The sequence below is a fragment of the Mustela nigripes genome, chromosome 14, assembly GCF_022355385.1.
Source record: "Mustela nigripes isolate SB6536 chromosome 14, MUSNIG.SB6536, whole genome shotgun sequence".
Classification (NCBI taxonomy): Eukaryota; Metazoa; Chordata; class Mammalia; order Carnivora; family Mustelidae; genus Mustela; species Mustela nigripes.
The window spans coordinates 92,292,471-92,310,016 of NC_081570.1; the positions used below are offsets into that span (position 1 = coordinate 92,292,471).

Here is a 17,546-nt window from a genome sequence, read left to right on the forward strand (position 1 = left end):
AAAAAAAAAAAAAGAATGAGGTCCTGCTTGTTGTACCCTTCTCTCCTAATTCCACATTCAGGCAACAACCAAATCCTATTAATTCTGCCTCTCAAAGTTCTCTTATTATTCACCCTCTTCAACTGTTTCATTTATAAATATTTATTGAGCATCTACTATGTTCTATTAGTTCTAGGCACTATTTTAGACTCTGGGGACACGGTGGTAAATAAGAAAGTCCCAGTCTTCCCCTGACCATCTTCATATTCAGTATCAATCAGGGTTCAATCAGAAAAGAGAAAACCACTCAGAATGAGGAGGCCTAGTCCAGGGATTTGACTTAGTGCCATTTTGGGGAGTTGGTGTGAGGCGAATGTGATAACCACTACACTATGGAAACGCTAGTTTTGGGGAGTTGGTTAAGGAGTCAACGTACAGCTGCCCCTTCTTCATTTGGTGCTGGCCTACAGTCAGCAGGGCAGGCAGCTAGTAAGGATAGGTGGGCAGGAAGTGAGGGAAAGCAAGGACAAACTGGAACCCACAAGAGGAGGTTAGAGCCCAAGAGGAAAGCTGAAACTCCCCTCATCTCCCAGCACCTCAAAGCTTTCACCTTTTGTCCAGAATCTAAACCCCTGCTGGCCCAGAGGCAGAGGAGCTGAAAGAGGAGATCAATGGTAGCTGGACTAGATCCAGACCCAGCTGCTCCCTGCAGCCAAGAACATGAACCAGCAAATTCCTGACCATGTGTGAGCTACAAAGGCACCCAACCCTACATCCACTTCCCATATAAACATTGCTGCTGTTCCCCGCTCCCCTTCCAAATCCTGTGAAATTTCTCTTGGGGCCAGCCCTAATTGACAACCACACAGGGAAGGGACATTTAATTCCAGTTTGGCTCATCCGACCCAGTACAAAGCCAATGCATCTTCATTGAGTGGCCCTACCCAACCTCAGGTGGTTCTCCCACTAATCCATCCTTCACAGTGTCCTCATGAGATGGTTGTCTTATGCAACGCTGATGATGATGCTGTCTCAAAATTGCAGCAATTCACCCATCAAATTTCCCACTGCCTATCCATCAGCAACAGCACAAAATCTACACTCCTTTGCATAATGTATTAGTTAGGATCGGGTATGTTTGCAAGAGAGAGAAAAGTTGAAGTAATAGTTGTTTAAACGAAATAGAAATCTATTTCTCTCTCAGGTAGAAATCTGCATAGGTGGTGTGGAGCTGTAAGGTTTCCCATAGCATCAATGACCCAGGCTTTCTATCTTTTTTTTTTTTTTTTTCCCAGCCTTTCTATCTTGGTCTATATGGTTGGTGTTATTTGCTTTTCAGAATTTAGATGGAGAAAGGGACAAAGACAAAACAAAGAAAAATGATGTTGTCATGCTCACTGTCTTTAAGTACCTCAAGGCAGACTCCCTGGACCTGCCCTGGTATCTTCTAATTAGGGAACTTAGCCACCAGGCCACACCTAGCTTCAAGGAAGTTTGGGAAATGTAGTCTTCAATCTGAGCTTCTATGTGCCCAGCTAGCATGTTTATTGCTCACTGAAGATGGGAGGAAACAAATATCAGGGGACAATTAATGGTGTCTCCCACATGTGACATATGAGAGCCCTCATCACATGTTCCCGATACTCTTCTAGCCTCATTTCCTGCCCACCCACCTCCATATTTTAATAGCAAAACTAAAATACTCGATGTTTAACCCAATACGTCATGAACTATTACAATTTCATGACTTTGCACATTCTGTTTCTTCGCCTGGAATCTCCTCATCCACTCATCTGCTAGGCAAACCCCTATATATCCTCCAAGAAAAGCTCCTTGGCCCTTTGTCCAAGGTGTTCCGTCTCCTTTCACATCTCCTGCCCTTTGAACAAATAACCATTATAAATTATAGCATCATAGAATAAATACTTGTTGCTATATTTGCCTCCTGCCTGTCTGAGTTCCTTAAGTGTGTTCCTCTTCCGCCCTGAATCTCAACATTCCGCCAGGTGCCCAGTGCATAATGCATAGGTAATGTCTGCAGTTCGAAGACTTGCAGAGTACAAAGGGATTGGCATTTTGTTCTATCCATATGCTGCAATTCTATTCATGCATTCTAAAGTTGCTGGGGTAGCAGCCGACCACAGGCTTCTATGGTGATGGAACTGCTACATTGTCCCTACGATTAACTAAGGAGGGATCAAGGCAGAACCTTCCTGACAGAAAATGAGCTTACCTGAGGGGAGAAATAATTGCTTCTTTATCTCTTAAATACAGTGTTGAAGGCAAACACAGATGATTCCCTAAGTCTCCCTATGCCTTTAAAGAAAAAGACAAAATGTCAAGTCTAGAGCCAACATGCTACAGGGTGTGTAAAAAGGTTAGAAGAGGGTCCCAGGGGACAAACTAATAGCCAAAATGACAAACATCACACATTATTAGAACATAGTATTCTTAATGCTACAGTCTGATGGGAGAGGTAGCCAGCTCTATCCCCACCAGGAAATACTTCCTGACCTCTCTAGGCATCTTCCCAAGAACACAAAAGCCTTTGAGATGCAACTTTGTTCCAACCCTCACCCCACTACATTTGCTGTTCTTTTGGAAGTATATAAAGACTCTGCTTTTGACACACAAATACTCAGAGCATTAGGGAAAACCCTTCCTGGAAGTCATTAGTATTACAGCTGTCATTATGTTTTGCTAAAGAGCAAATATTAAAGATATATTCAATAAAAGATATATTGAGAGAGAACAGTTAACTGTACTATCTAGTTTGTTATCCAGGGACTTCGAAGTAGCTGTTGTATGTGAACAATTCTAAGCTTTAATTGCATTCTCTTATAGACCATTTAAAAGAAAAGCCATAAAAGAATGTCTTCTGAGTTATTTCCTATGACTACTGACAGCCCTTTGCAAAGCCCCATATGCTTCTGGTCTTGGAGTACAGTGGAGTGCCCTTTGGCCCACAAATTCCACTTCTGGGAAATCATCGCAAGGAAAAAATCAGTGGTATATCCAAAGATGTTTGTAAAAGGGTATTTATCTCTTCACTATTCAAGATAGTGAAAAAACTCGAAATATATGCCTCAAATTGTTGTAGCAAGATGTTCATGAAGTTAAGTAAAAACATGAAGGTCATAAAAGAGAATATTCAGTGTGATCCAAATTTTGTTTTTAAATCAAATTATTGTATCACGTAGTACAAGATAATTTGGCTGGGCACGTGCTGGCCCAGACTCAGGATGAGGACAGATTTGCATAAAGCCCCTCCTAATATATCCATTTGTGTTAAAGTTTAACAATTACTGAGAGTCTGACCCCAAGCTTTATGTACCCACAAATTAATAGAGGGAAATAAAGACTTCTGGAAGACCCCAAATCCTTCCCCTTCAGATTCAAAGTTTTTGTAAGTTGTCTGATGGGTTAGAAATGAGAGGGTCTGTGTTTGAACTTTAAGGAAGAATAGTGAGAATTCTAAAAGGAACAGCCCATGTAGGTGGGAGGAGTCAAGAGCAGTAGACTGGCCTTGTCACAAAGGGCTAAGGATTAGGATAGTATTAACTGCCTCAGAACTCCCCTCAACTCAGCTGCCCTGGAAGTGGACTTCTAAGAGTTTTAACCCTCGGGGACTAGGCATATTTCTGTGGGGCATAAAAGGTTAAGGCAGAGAGAAGACAAGCTGTCCCTCATCTAGAGAGATACCATGGCGGTCATCTGTCCTACCGGTGGGTAGATAACAGAGGTGGATGATGAGGCCAGCAGGAGTGGGAGTCCAGTTAGCCAGACCCATACAGGTCTGCCAGAGTCTCCACAAAACTGGCAGTGACCACCCAGTCTGTCCCAGTGGCAGGGTTAAGAGCTACAGAAACAAGATGCCTTGGGCCACAAACAATTTTGCTTAGAGGCTCCTCTCCACCACCACCTGATTCTCATTTAATTGATCCTATCACAGAAACTTGCCCTGTGAGAGTGAAATTTGGATTTCTCTGTTAGTAGGCAACACATTTCTGTCTTGCCAATTTTAAAACAAGCTATTCTCTCTGGAGAACCAGCCCCATGGCTAACAGTAGTCTCAAAGTGGCATCCAGGTTCTTAGACTACCTGTAAGCAGCAGAAGGATCAGGACAATTTTTAGGAACAAATTAGCCCCCACAGTAATTCCAGAAATATCGGGAAAGAAAAAGGGTGGGAAAAGCTGGGCTTTTGCTACTTTGGCTGGTGGGATCTGGGAGTCATATCAAGTGATAACACTTGAGGTATCAATGTAAGGATAACTGTGAAGAAAGGGGACAGGGCACCGTCCAGAATGATAATGGACCTTTGCCCAGTATATACTTACCCCACAGACTAATTATCTAGAACAAGAATTATGTGATATTGGGAACAACTGTATATACTTTTAAGTGTGTAGGAAAGAGTATGGACTCTCCAAGGTGACCGGTAGACCCCAGTGAAAATGAAACTTAAGGAATATTACCAACGTTTCAAAGGTTTACTTATATGAGATTCAAGAAAAACAAGGACAAAAGTTAACCCTATTACAAAAATAGAGGGGCTTTGGTACTCTAGAGGGCTCAATTGCAACAAATGACCATAATTTTGAAACTGTCCTGACGACCACCTAAGCCCTTCCTGTTGCAAGAATTGTATGGATTGGGATTCCATGGCCAAGTCCAAATACCTCTCTTTACTTCAGGTGTGGGAGGTGGAATCTCCTGAAAGAGGGATGGGGACAGAGGGGATATAGTTACATGCTTGGATTGGGGATGGGATGGTTCACCAACAAAGTACCTCCCCAGTCCATCCAAAGGACTTGCCTAGTGCTATAGGTGAGATGTTGGGGAGCTTCTGGATATTCTTCTCATCCTTGAGTCCAGATTCTGCTAAAAGAAAGAAACCACTTCTTTTCCTGAAGCTTCCACAATTGAGACACCTTGTTTAAATCTTGAAAACTTTTCATTTAAAGACTCTTCAATCCCGACTGTGGAAGAAAAAAACAGGAGGAAGATACAAATAAGGAGTAAGGTTATATTCTTCCTGAGTGTAACAGAATCTGTGTTCAGAGTAACATCATAAAATAGAGATATAAGAAACTTGACCCTGAAAATAACACCATAAAAAGTTCTCTGCCTTAAGTTAACATCTGGTTAGAGCCAGCAATCAATGACATCATCTCAAGGGGGATCATACTTTATTATCTAAATCAGATGGACACTGGAAAGGGTATGTGCTATGGCGAGTGCTGTGAATTGTTTAAGACTGATGACTCACAAACCTGTACCCCTGAAGCAAATAATACCTTGTATGTTAACACAATAAAAAAATCAAAATAACCTGAGCATGAAAGGAGACCCTATTAATGTTTATACCCACATAACAGGCATAAAACCAGGGCTGTCTTAGACCAACAAGAATGTATGGTCATCTAATTGATTCTAAGTCCCATAGTCCATATGTTTCTGTTGGGTTATTACAGAAAATCAAGGCAAAATTTGAGATAAATATATAAATGTTTAAGTATATAATAATATACTGTGTTCTGAATGTACCAAAATAGATTCATGTACCAAAGACACAAGACCAGAATACTCCAGACAAAATGCTAGGAGGCCAGTTGTTTTAAAAAATTGAAGAAGAAGGTATTATCAAACACATAGGACTAACCAGGATAAAGAAAAGATAATATTCTTCTGTCTCATAAGAATACAATTTTTTAAAAAAGATTTATTTATTTATTTATTTATTTGATAGACAGAGATCACAAGTAGGAAGAGAGGCAGCCAGAGAGAGAGGAAGAAGGAGACTCCCTGCTGAGCAGAGAGCCCAATGCAGGGCTCGATCCCAGGACCCTGGGATCATGACCTGAGCCAAAGGCAGAGGCTTTAATCCACTAAGCCACCCAGGCACCCCAAGAATACAATTTAAAATGATGGCTCAAGGGATCTTGGAATAACTACTACTTTCTAGAAATTTATGGTAAAATGATTAATGACATAAATTATGTGAATTTTTTTGAAAGTTTGTTTTTATGACCTAATTTTATCTGGCAAGACCTTGAAGAACCACGAATATACTCACTCTCCATCTGGGAGACACAGGCTTACAGTTACACATAGACAAATACCAACCCTCCTAGGTCCTTAGTTTAAAAATGTGTAAGACATATAAAGTCGCAGCAATGATGAAAATATCTCTGCCATCTTTGTCATCAATGACAGAAAAGGAAAAGCCTTCTTCAAGTTCAAGAGTCTGAGTCAAAGTGATCAGATCATAACCGTGGCACTATTGTAGGAAGGTGAGCAAAAGTGACAGCCCAAGGAACTTCTAGAAGCCTACTTACTGCCCTAGTCCTCCTGGAAGAAGCACTCTGGGGAAAGATTAGTGAGCATGCTTCAAGGCTGTGGCCAACTTCCAAATCTGGTTCATCTTTTATTTTACACCCTCATACTACCTCTGAGGAGCTCACCTGTTTTGTCCAGATAATTCAAAGGAAAAGAAGCCCAAGGTTTCTGGCAACAAGTCTTTCCAAGACTGAAATGCAATATGCTCATCACAGATTAACTTGCCAAAGTGCAAGTACAGCTGAGAGTCAGGAATGTGTTGATAGCGTGCTTCTCTGGATGTGGAATGACAGTAGTCCCCTACCTTAAGAGCTTATTACCAGTGTCAAGCTAGGTATTACTATAAGATGGCAGAACACACCTCAGGTATAAGGTGAAAAAGCTGTTTTCATAAACACAAAGGGAAAGTAGAGTCTGAAAACTGCTTTAAGACTTAGCTAAGAATGTATGATGTCACAGTCAGGGCAAAGGAGGGTCTACAGACTAAATGTCCTTCCCAAATTCAGACATTGAAACGCAATCCCCAATGTAATGGAATTTGAGAATGGGGCCCCTGGAAGATGATTAGGTCACTTCAGAAGGTACTCATGAATGGGATTGGTGCTCCTATAAAAGAGACCCCAGGGCCGCCTGGGTGGCTCACTCAGTTAAGCGTCTTGACTCTTGATCTCAGCACAGGTCTTGATCTCAGAGTTGTGAGTTCAACCCCACCTTGGGCTCCACACTGGATATGTAGCCTATTTAAAAAAGAGAGAGAGAGAGAGACCCCAGAGAGTTCCCTTGTCCCTACTGCCATGTGAAGACGCTGCAAAAAGACAACTATCTATGAACCAGAAAGTGGGCTTGCACCAGATGCTAAATTGGCCCAGCACCTTGATCTCCAGAACTTTGAGAAACAAAATTTCTTGTTTATAAGCCAGCCAGTCTGTGGTAAGCTGTTAAAGCGTTTCGAACAGACTAAGACAGGGAACATGGCTGCTCAGTTTTCTGGGTTCCCAGACACCTATGAGATGTCCGAAGGTCTCCATAAACAGACACAACCTCTTTCAAACAATGGAAATTCTGATGAACCTAGAAGGGTAAGTTTTAAAATGTGCTAATGTGTCTTGCTAAATAGAAATTCCACAAATAAGACACTCTGTCTGTTTTCTTTCATTTTTTTCTTCAATTTCTGTGATTTTATGAATGATGTTTTTAGTTACAGCTAGATTCAAAAGAATTCTGTTTTGATTATAGTGCTTGTTATTTTACTTCCCATTGCCAAAACAAAGACAGAATACAAAACAATATGTGCACTGTTATTACAACTATCTAAAAATATGCAAGTGTAAGGGCAAAGACCAAAACGTAAGATACAGAGAAAAGAAAAAAAATGCCTTTTAAAACTTGGAGACAGGGGTGCCTGGGTGGCTCAGTGGGTTAAAGCCTCTGCCTTCGGCTCAGGTCATGATCTCAGAGTCCTGGGATCGAGCCCTGCATCGGGCTTTCTGCTCAGCAGGGACCCTGCTTCCTCCTCCCTTTCTCTCTCTGCCTGCCTCTCTGCCTACTTGTGATCTCTGTCAAATAAATTAAAAAAACAAAAAAAATGTAACTTGGAGACATGATAATTAAAACCAAAATTTATTGTCAATATATATATTTCTAGTTATAATAATTTTTAGTTACTGGTATTTCAGAACAAGTTTTTTTTTTTTAATCTCTTATCAAAATTTTGAAATAAATAAGATTACTTTTGCCATAAAAATGTCAGATTTGGCAATTAATTACAAACTAATATTTCAGTGAGGCCTCCCCATTTTCTAAGTGTTGGATGTTAGCTTAAAATGTGTTAGCAAGGGGCGCCTGGGTGGCTCAGTGGGTTAAGCCGCTGCCTTCGGTTCACGTCATGATCTCAGAGTCCGGGGATCGAGCCCCGCATCAGGCTCTCTGCTCAGCAGGGAGCCTGCTTCCTCCTCTCTCTCTGCCTCCCTCTCTGCCTGCTTGTGATCTCCATCTGTCAAATAAATAAAATCTTAAAAAAAAATGTGTTAGGAAATAAGATAGCATCTGAGTGAAAAAGCAACGGATGGCGCCTGGCTGGCTCAGTCAGTAGAGTGTGCAACTCTTGATCTCAAGATTGTGAATTCACGCCCCACATGGGGTATAGAGATTACTTAAAAATAAAATCTTTTAGGGGTGTCTGGGTGGTACAGTTGGGTAAGCATCCAACTCCTGGTCTCAACTTAGGTCTTTTTTTTTTTTTTTAAGATTTTATTTTTATTTATTTGTCAGAGAGAGAGCACACAGGCAGGCAGAGTGGCAGGTGGAGGCAGAGGGAGAAGCTCCCTGCATGGCAGGGAGCCTGATGTGGGACTTGATTCCAGGATACTGGCATCATGACCTGAGCCAAAGGCAGCCACTTAACTGACTGAGCCACCCAGACGTCCCTTGGCTTAGGTCTTGACGCTAGGGTTGTAAGATCAAGCTCTGTATCTGGCCCTTGCTCAGTGGGGAGTCTGCTTGAGATTCTTCTCTCTCTCCCTCTGCCCCTCCACCCACACATTCTCTCTCTCTAAAATAAATAAATTAAAAAAAAATGAAATCTTTAAAAATTTTTTTTAATAAAGGAAAAAGAGGCCTTTCTCTTGGAATGTTATTAGCTTAATATTGATAGTCACAACAGTTTTATCTAGAGATTGGTTTTAAAAATGTGACTCTAAGTCCATTGATTATTAAGTGAAAGGGCAAAACTATAACCCTGGCCTCCTATCTCCTTTCCCAACACCATCCCAAACCCCTCCACTGCTCTGAAACACAGCTAAATCCTTATTCTTGTGCTATCAGAGCAGAAACATCCTTGTTTCAAAAGATGTATACATTCCTCATTGGACCATGCCAAATTTGATAGCCAAATAGCACACAGGAAGTTCTTGTGCTTTTGACAATGAGAGACTTCCAGAAACAAAACATATCCATTCAACTCTAGTAGACTAACTCCAGTGAGAATGGATGGACAATTTTGGATATTAGCATACTTAGATGTATAGGAATTCTCCAGAGATGGTGAAATGGCAACAAGACTTCTAGGAAACACATCTGTTTATGATGTTAGAAATCCAGGCACTGACCTCATGAGAAGCACCTTACACCACTTCTCACTTTAGCAAATATCAAGGCCCAAAGGTTCGGTCAACAAGTGGGACTCCAAGAAAATTTTTTTACATCTATGCAAGATCAAGGCCTGAAGACAGTAAGCAACAGCTGGATGTTGAACTTGGAAGTGCGGTATGTAAGCCAACAGGAGTCCCAATTACCTTGCCAAATAGTACATGTTCCTTCCCTGATAGTCTGTGTTCCTCTGTATCTGTTTGAGTATCTGATTCAGAAAATTCCCCCAGAAATCAAAAACTTAAGAAAAACTAAATCAATATCAATACATAAATGAACTGTATTTCAGTACTTGCCACAAACACAAAACCTTAAAGAAATGAGAAAGCGTTCCTATTGGAAGGGAACGCAAAATTGGAATCAAAGTTATTTTCAGGGATGGTGAGTATAAAGTCCTACTCCCTTCCCCTTCATTATATAAGTGAGCAATGACCCAGAAAGGCAGGTGGAAGGATGGGGGAATGAAAATATTTTCATGTTTATGTATAAATGAATCCTAAACCACCTACCTGAATTCCCTCTTTTTTTTTTTTTCTTTCACTATCCACCAATATAAAAAGGGAAAGTGGAAGGAAGTTAAGAAGTAATCTTTATTGTACAACTACTAAGTGCCAGAAACTCTTAATAATGGCATCATTCATTCACTCAAAAATATTATAAAGCATATTCTAAATGTGAAGCATGATACTAAGGACACAACCATGAATGAGATGCAACAAATGGCCTCAAGATTACATTGGAAATCAGTTAGGAAGTAAATAGGCAATTACAATACAATTAATCGTTGCTCTTTTGGAAGTATATACAAAGCACGAGGGAAGCACAGGGAGTACTTAACTCTAGCAATAATTAAAAGCAAAATAGATTATAAGACACCTAGGAATAAATTTTATTTATTTATTTATTAAAGATTTTATTTATTTATTTGACAGAGATCAAAGTAGGCAGAGAGGCAGAGAGAGAGGGAGCAGGCTCCCCACTGAACAGAGAGCCCGATGAAGGGCTCAATCTCAGGCCACTGAGATCGTGACCCGAGCCGAAGGCAGAGGCCCAACCCACTGAGCCACCCAGGCGCCCCATAGGAATAAATTTTAAAAGACAGGGGTATAATGTTTATTAGGAAAAAACCCCAAGAGACACCTGTGTGGCTCAGTTGGTTAAGCGTCTGCTTTCAGCTTGGGTCATGATCCCAGGGTCCTGGGATCAAGTCCCACATCAGGCTTCTTGCTTGGTGGGGAGCCTGCTTCTCCCTCTGCATGACACTCCCCCTGCTTGTTCTCTCTCTCTGACAAATAAATAAATAAAATTAAAAAAAAAATAACAAAATAAAATTTTGCTAAAAAATATAAAATATAAAAAAAAACCCAATAAATGGAGATTCAATCCATGTTCTTGGTTAGAGAGCTGTGACACCATAACAATATCAATTACCCCCCCCCCCATTTACCTATAAATTTAATGTAATTCCATCAAAATCCCAGTGGGATAAAAGGCGCTGTGTAGAGACACTAGTTTTCAATCCCAACACACATTTTTAAAAGTCTCTTTCTTAGTAATAAATCTTCGAGCACTGGCCATACATAACAAAGAATATAATTTCAGGCTTTGCAACAATTAGGTACACATATGGCACCAAGTTTTGCCAATAAGGTACAAATATAAATGTTGTATTGCAGCTACTAGGAAACCCTCTCAAAGGAAGCCAGCATGCTCCCTTTGCCTCTTCATCCTCACTTGCCACTTCCCATGTTGTGGTGGGAACTTGAGCAGTCATTTTAGAACATGAGGTCGAAGCCAAATACTGAGGATAGTGAAAGAGCAGGATAGAAAATACTGATCTCCTATTAATCATGTATCCACCATAGTGTCCCTGGACCAAGTTTTGTTTGATGGAGAAATAAATACACTTTCATCTAGTTTAAACAACACTGTTGGTTTTAAGTTTTCAGCTGAATCTGGTCCTACTCAGTAGCATGCCCAAGAGTGAATGAACAAGAATAGCTTAAAAAACTCCAACAAAGATGAATGAAAGACTTGACATCTTAGCTGTTAAAATATACTCCAAAGCTCTAGTAATTAGACAGGATGGCACTGGCACAGGAATAGAAAAAATCTCAATGGGACAGATTTTAGAACCTAGAAATGGACCTGTGTGTGTGTGTGTGTGTGTGTGTTTCTGTGTGTGTGACAAAGTAAACATCTCCAAATAGTGGGGGAGAAAAAAATAATTCAATGTAAAAATAATAAATAAATAAATAAATAATCACTAAATCCCTATCTCACATCATACAAAAGAATTTATTCCTGATGGCTTAAAAAAAATCCCTAAGTATAAAAATAAATGATTATAAAAAATATAGAACATTTCAAATTGTGAGACAGAAAAGGTCTCTTTCAAAAAAACATAAAACTCAGAAGTCATAAAAAATAAAGAGGTATCACAGTATAACTTTTAAAATTCCATATAAGCTATAAACAAAGTTACTAGACATATTACAGACTGGACATAAAGATTTGGAATATGTTCAACAAAGAGTTCATACCTACAGTATGTAAGAGTTTCTGTAAGGTAAAAAGAAAAGGTTCAATAGTAATGTATATACACACCTTACAGACAATACAATGACACTAAATTCATATCTCTCGATAGTTACCGTGAATGTAAATGGGCTAAATGCCCCAATCAAAAGACACAGGGTATCAGAATGGATAAAAAAACAAAACCCATCAATATGCTGCTACAAGAAATTCATTTTAGACCCTAAGACACCTCCAGATTTAAAGTGAGGTGCTGCAAAACAGTTTACCATGCCAATAATAAAGAAGAAAGAAAGCTGGGGTGGCAATCCTTATATTAGATCAATTAAATTTTAAGCCAAAGACTATAATAAGAGATGAGGAAGGATACTATATCATACTCAAAGGATCTGTCCCACAAGAAGCTCTAACAATTTTAAATATCTATGCCACTAACATGGGAGCAGCCAACTATGTAAACCAATTGATAACAAAATCAAAGAAACACATCAACAATAATACAATAATAGTAGGGGACTTAACACTCCCCTCACTGAAATGGACAGATCATCCAAGCAAAAGATCAACAAGGAAATAAAGGCCTTAAGTGACACACTGGACCAGATGGACATCACAGATATATTCAGAACATTACATCCCAAAGCAACAGAATACACATTCTTCTCTAGCGCACAAGGAACATTCTCCAGAATAGATCACATCTTGGGTCATAAATCAGGTCTCAACCAGTATCAAAAGATTGGGATCATTCCTTGCAAATTCTCAGATCACAATGCTCTGAAGCTAGAACTCAATCACAAGACGAAATTTGGAAAGAACCCAAATACATGGAGACTAAACAGCATCCTTCTAAAGAATGAATGGGTCAACCAGGAAATTAAAGAAGAATTGAAAATATTCATGGAAACAAATGACAATGAAAACACAACGGTTCAAAATCTGTGTGACACAGCAAAGGCAATCCTGAGAGGAAAATATACAGTGATACAAGCCTTTCTCCAAGAAACAAGAAAGATCTCAAATACACAACCTAACCCTACACCTAAAGGAGCTGGAGAAAGAACAAGAAAGAAACCCTAAGCCCAGCAGGAGAAGAGAAATCCTAAAGATCAGAGCAGAAATCAATGAAATAGAAACCAAAAAAACAATAGAACAAATCAACGAAACTAGGAGCTGGTTCTTTGAAAGAATTAATAAAATTGATAACCCCCTGGCCAGACTTATCAAAAAGAAAAGAGAAAGGACCCAAATAAATAAAATCATGAGTGAAAGAGGAGAGATCACAACTAACACCAAAGAAATACAAACTATTATAAGAACATACTATGAGCAACTCTACGCCAACAAATTGGACAATCTGGAAGAATTGGATGCATTCCTAGAAACATATAAACTACCACAACTGAACCAGGAAGAAATAGAAAGCCTGAACAGACCCATAACCAGTAAGGAGATTGAAACAGTCATTAAAAATCTCCAAACAAACAAAAGCCCAGGGCCAGACGGCTTCCCGGGGGAATTCTACCAAACATTTAAAGAAGAACTAATTCCTATTCTCCTGAAACTGTTCCAAAAAATAGAAATGGAAGGAAAACTTCCAAACTCATTTTATGAGGCCAGCATCACCTTGATCCCAAAACCAGACAAGGATCCCATCAAAAAAGAGAATTATGGACCAGTATATCCTTGATGAACACAGATGCGAAAATTCTCACCAAAATAATAGCCAATAGGATTCAACAGTTCATTAAAAGGATTATTCACCACGACCAAGTGGGATTTACTCCAGGGCTTCAAGTTTGATTCAACATCCGCAAATCAATCAATGTGATACAACACATTAAAAAGAAAGAACAAGAACCATATGATACTCTCAATAGATGCTGAAAAAGCATTTGACAAAGTACAGCATCCCTTCCTGATCAAAACTCTTCAAAGCGTAGGGATAGAGGGCACATACCTCAATATTATCAAAGGCATCTATGAAAAACCCACCACAACTATCATTCTCAATGGAGAAAAACTGAAAGCTTTTCCGCTAAGGTCAGGAACATGGCAGGGATGTCCATTATCACCACTGCTATTCAACATAGTACTAGAAGTCCTAGCCTCAGCAATCAGACAACAAAAGGAAATTAAAGGCATCTAAATCGGCAAAGAAGAAGTCAAACTATCACTCTTTGCAGATGATATGATACTATATGTGGAAAACCCAAAAGACTCCACTCCAAAACTGCTAGAACTTGTACAGGAATTCAGTAAAGTGTCAGGATATAAAATCAATGCACAGAAATCAGTTGCATTTTTCTACACCAACAATAAGACAGAAGAAAGAGAAATCAAGGAGTCAATCCCATTTACAATAGCACCCAAAACTATAAGATACCTAGGAATAAACCTAACCAAAGAGCCTAAGAATCTATACTCAGAAAACTATAAAGTACTCATGAAAGAAACTGAGGAAGACTCAAAGAAATGGAAAAATGTTCCATGCTCCTGGATTGAAAGAATAAATATTGTGAAAATGTCTATGCTACCTAAAGCAAACTACACATTTAATGTAATTCCTATCAAAGTACCATCCATCTTTTTCAAAGAAATGGAACAAATAATCCTAAAATTTATATGGAACCAGAAATGACCTCGAATAGCCAAAGGGATATTGAAAAAGAAAGCCAAAGTTGGTGGCATCACAATTCCAGATTTCAAGCTCTATTACAAAGCTGTCATCATCAAGACAGCATGGTACTGGCACAAAAACAGACACATAGATCAATGGAACAGAATAAAGAGCCCAGAAATAGACCCTCAACTCTATGGTCAACTAATCTTTGACAAAGCAGGGAAGAATGTCCAATGGAAAAACGACAGCCTCTTCAATAAAGGGTGTTGGGAAAACTGGACAACTACATGCAGAAAAATGAAATTGGACCATTTCCTTACACCACACACGAAAATAGACTCAAAATGGATGAAGGACCTCAATGTGAGAAAGGAATCCATCAAAATCCTTGAGGAGAACACAGGCAGCAACGTCTTCGACCTCAGCCGCAGCAACCTCATCCTAGGAACATCGCCAAAGGCAAGGGAAGCAAGGGCAAAAATGAACTATTGGGATTTCATCAAGATCAAAAGCTTTTTCACAGCAAAGGAAACAGTTAACAAAACCAAAAGACAACTGACAGAATGGGAGAAGATATTTGCAAACGACATATCAGATAAAGGGCTAGTGTCCAAAATCTATAAAGAACTTAGCAAACTCAACACCCAAAGAACAAATAATCCAATCAAGAAATGGTCAGAAGGGGCACCTGGGTGGCTCAGTGGGTTAAAGCCTCTGCCTTCAGCTCAGGTCATGATCCCAGGGTCCTGGGATCAAGCCCCATATCGGGCTCTCTGCTCAGCAGGGGGGCTGCTTCTATTCCTCTCTCTCTGCCTGTCTCTCTGCCTACTTGTGATCTCTCTGTCAAAAAAAAAAAAAAAAAAAAAGAAATGGGCAGAAGACATGAACAGACATTTCTGCAAAGAAGACATCCAGATCGCCAATAGCTACATGAAAAAGTGCTCCATATCACTCGGCATCAGGGAAATACAAATCAAAACCACAACGAGATATCACCTCACACCAGTCAGAATGGCTAAAATTAACAAGTCAGGAAATGACAGATGCTGGTGAGGATGAGGAGAAAGGGGAACCCTCCTATACTGTTGGTGGGAATGCAAGCTGGTGCAACCACTCTGGAAAACAGCATGGAAGTTCCTCAAAAAGCTGAAAATAGAGCTACCCTATGACCCAGCAATTGCACTACTGGGTATTTACCCTAAAGATACAAACGTAGTGATCTGAAGGGACATGTGCACCTGAATGTTTATAGCAGCCTTGTCCACAATAGCCGACTATGGAAAGAACCTAGATGTCCATCAACAGATAAAGAGATAAAGAAGAAGTGGTATATATTGCAGCCATCAAAAGAAATGAAATCTTGCCATTTGCGACAACGTGGATGGAACTAGAGGGTATTATGCTTAGCGAAATAAGTCAATCAGAGAAAGACAACTATCATATGATCTCCCTGATATGAGGAAGTGGAGATGCAATGTGGGGGGTTTGGGGAGTAGAAAGAGAATGAGTGAAACAAGATGGGACTGGGAGGGAGGCAAACCATAAGAGACTCTTAATCTCACAAAACAAACTGAGGGTTGCCGGAGGGAGGGGGTCTGGAGAGGGTGGTGGGGTTATGGACATTGGGGAGGGTTTGTGGTACGGTGAGTGCTGTGAAATGTGTATACCTGGCGATTCACATACCTGTACCCCTGGGGCTAAAGATACATTATATGTTTATTAAAAAAAAGTACATACAGTATTTAAAAAGGAAATTTATAGCTAAATAATAGTGGTCAATAAATAGTTGAAAAGATAATCACTCTTACTTATGAGGCAACTTTATAACTCAATGTGGTATCTTTTGCCCTTCATTCAGCCAATATTTTTTAAATTTTTTTAAAGATTTTATCTATTTATTCAACAGAGAAAGAGATCACAAGTAGGCAGAGAGGCAGGCAGAGAGAGTGAGGGAGAAGCAGGCTTCCTGCTAAGCAGAGAGCCCAACATGGGTCTCGATCCCAGGACCCTGAGATCATGACCTGAGCCAAAAGCAGAGCCAAAAGCCTTAACCCACTGAGCTACCCAGGCACCACAGTAAGTATTTTTTAAAGATTGATAGTAATCTGGAGAAATTAGTGCTCACACAGAATTGGTAGGAGGATAAATCGATAACCCTTTTTGGAGAGCAATTTGGTTTTTCTTTTTAAAATGTTCATATTTTACTCCTATGAATTTATGTGTCAGAAATACTCCCTCAACTGCCCAAAAATATACACTTAAAATTCTTTCTTACACCACTATTTGTAATTACAAAATTTGGAAGCCATGCTAATATTCATCAGTATGGAAATAATTAAATACACTTGAGTTCACCTACACCATGAGCCATGTAATGTAGAAAGATGCCTTGGAAATACTACTTAAAGAAGCAAGCTACAGAAAAATATGTATGTAGCATAATCCCATTTTGATAAAATAATAATATGTATAAAAAATCACTGGATAAATGAAGGTTAAAATGTTGACCATGGTTATTTTGGGGATTGGATTTGCAGGGACTTACTCAGCTATTTTGCTAATGTTCGAGTATTGCCTATTACTGTACTTGTAATCAGAGAAAAAACAAATGTCATGGCTTAAGGAACTCTTCGTTATCTGGAAACTCTCTCTCCAATCATCTTCACTTCTCCCTACCCATCAATTTATACTCTAGGTCACACAGAATCACATACAACTTGTTTCTCACCTCCTTGCTTTAGTTGATGCAATAATTCCCACTCCCTGAGCCACAAAAGATTCAGACACAAAAAAATACCCAGCTTTTATTCATCACTTCATACTCAACTGAGCTGTCTGCATCTCCAGAAACCCCTCCTTAGATGTCCAACTCTCCACTCTGGCTGGCTTAAGTGCTCCTTGTCAAAGGTATCACAGCA

At 39.6% G+C, this 17,546-nt stretch overlaps 1 long non-coding RNA gene across 1 annotated transcript in view; it reads right to left on the bottom strand.

Annotated features, from left to right (window-relative positions):
- Window positions 1-4,857: 4,857 nt before the first annotated feature.
- The window catches only part of LOC132001229 (uncharacterized), a 43,882-nt gene continuing 31,193 nt past the window's right edge, over window positions 4,858-17,546 (bottom strand). The window contains exon 3 of the long non-coding RNA XR_009399561.1: window positions 4,858-4,960. This is a non-coding gene — a long non-coding RNA (uncharacterized LOC132001229). The remainder of the gene's footprint in view (window positions 4,961-17,546) is intronic.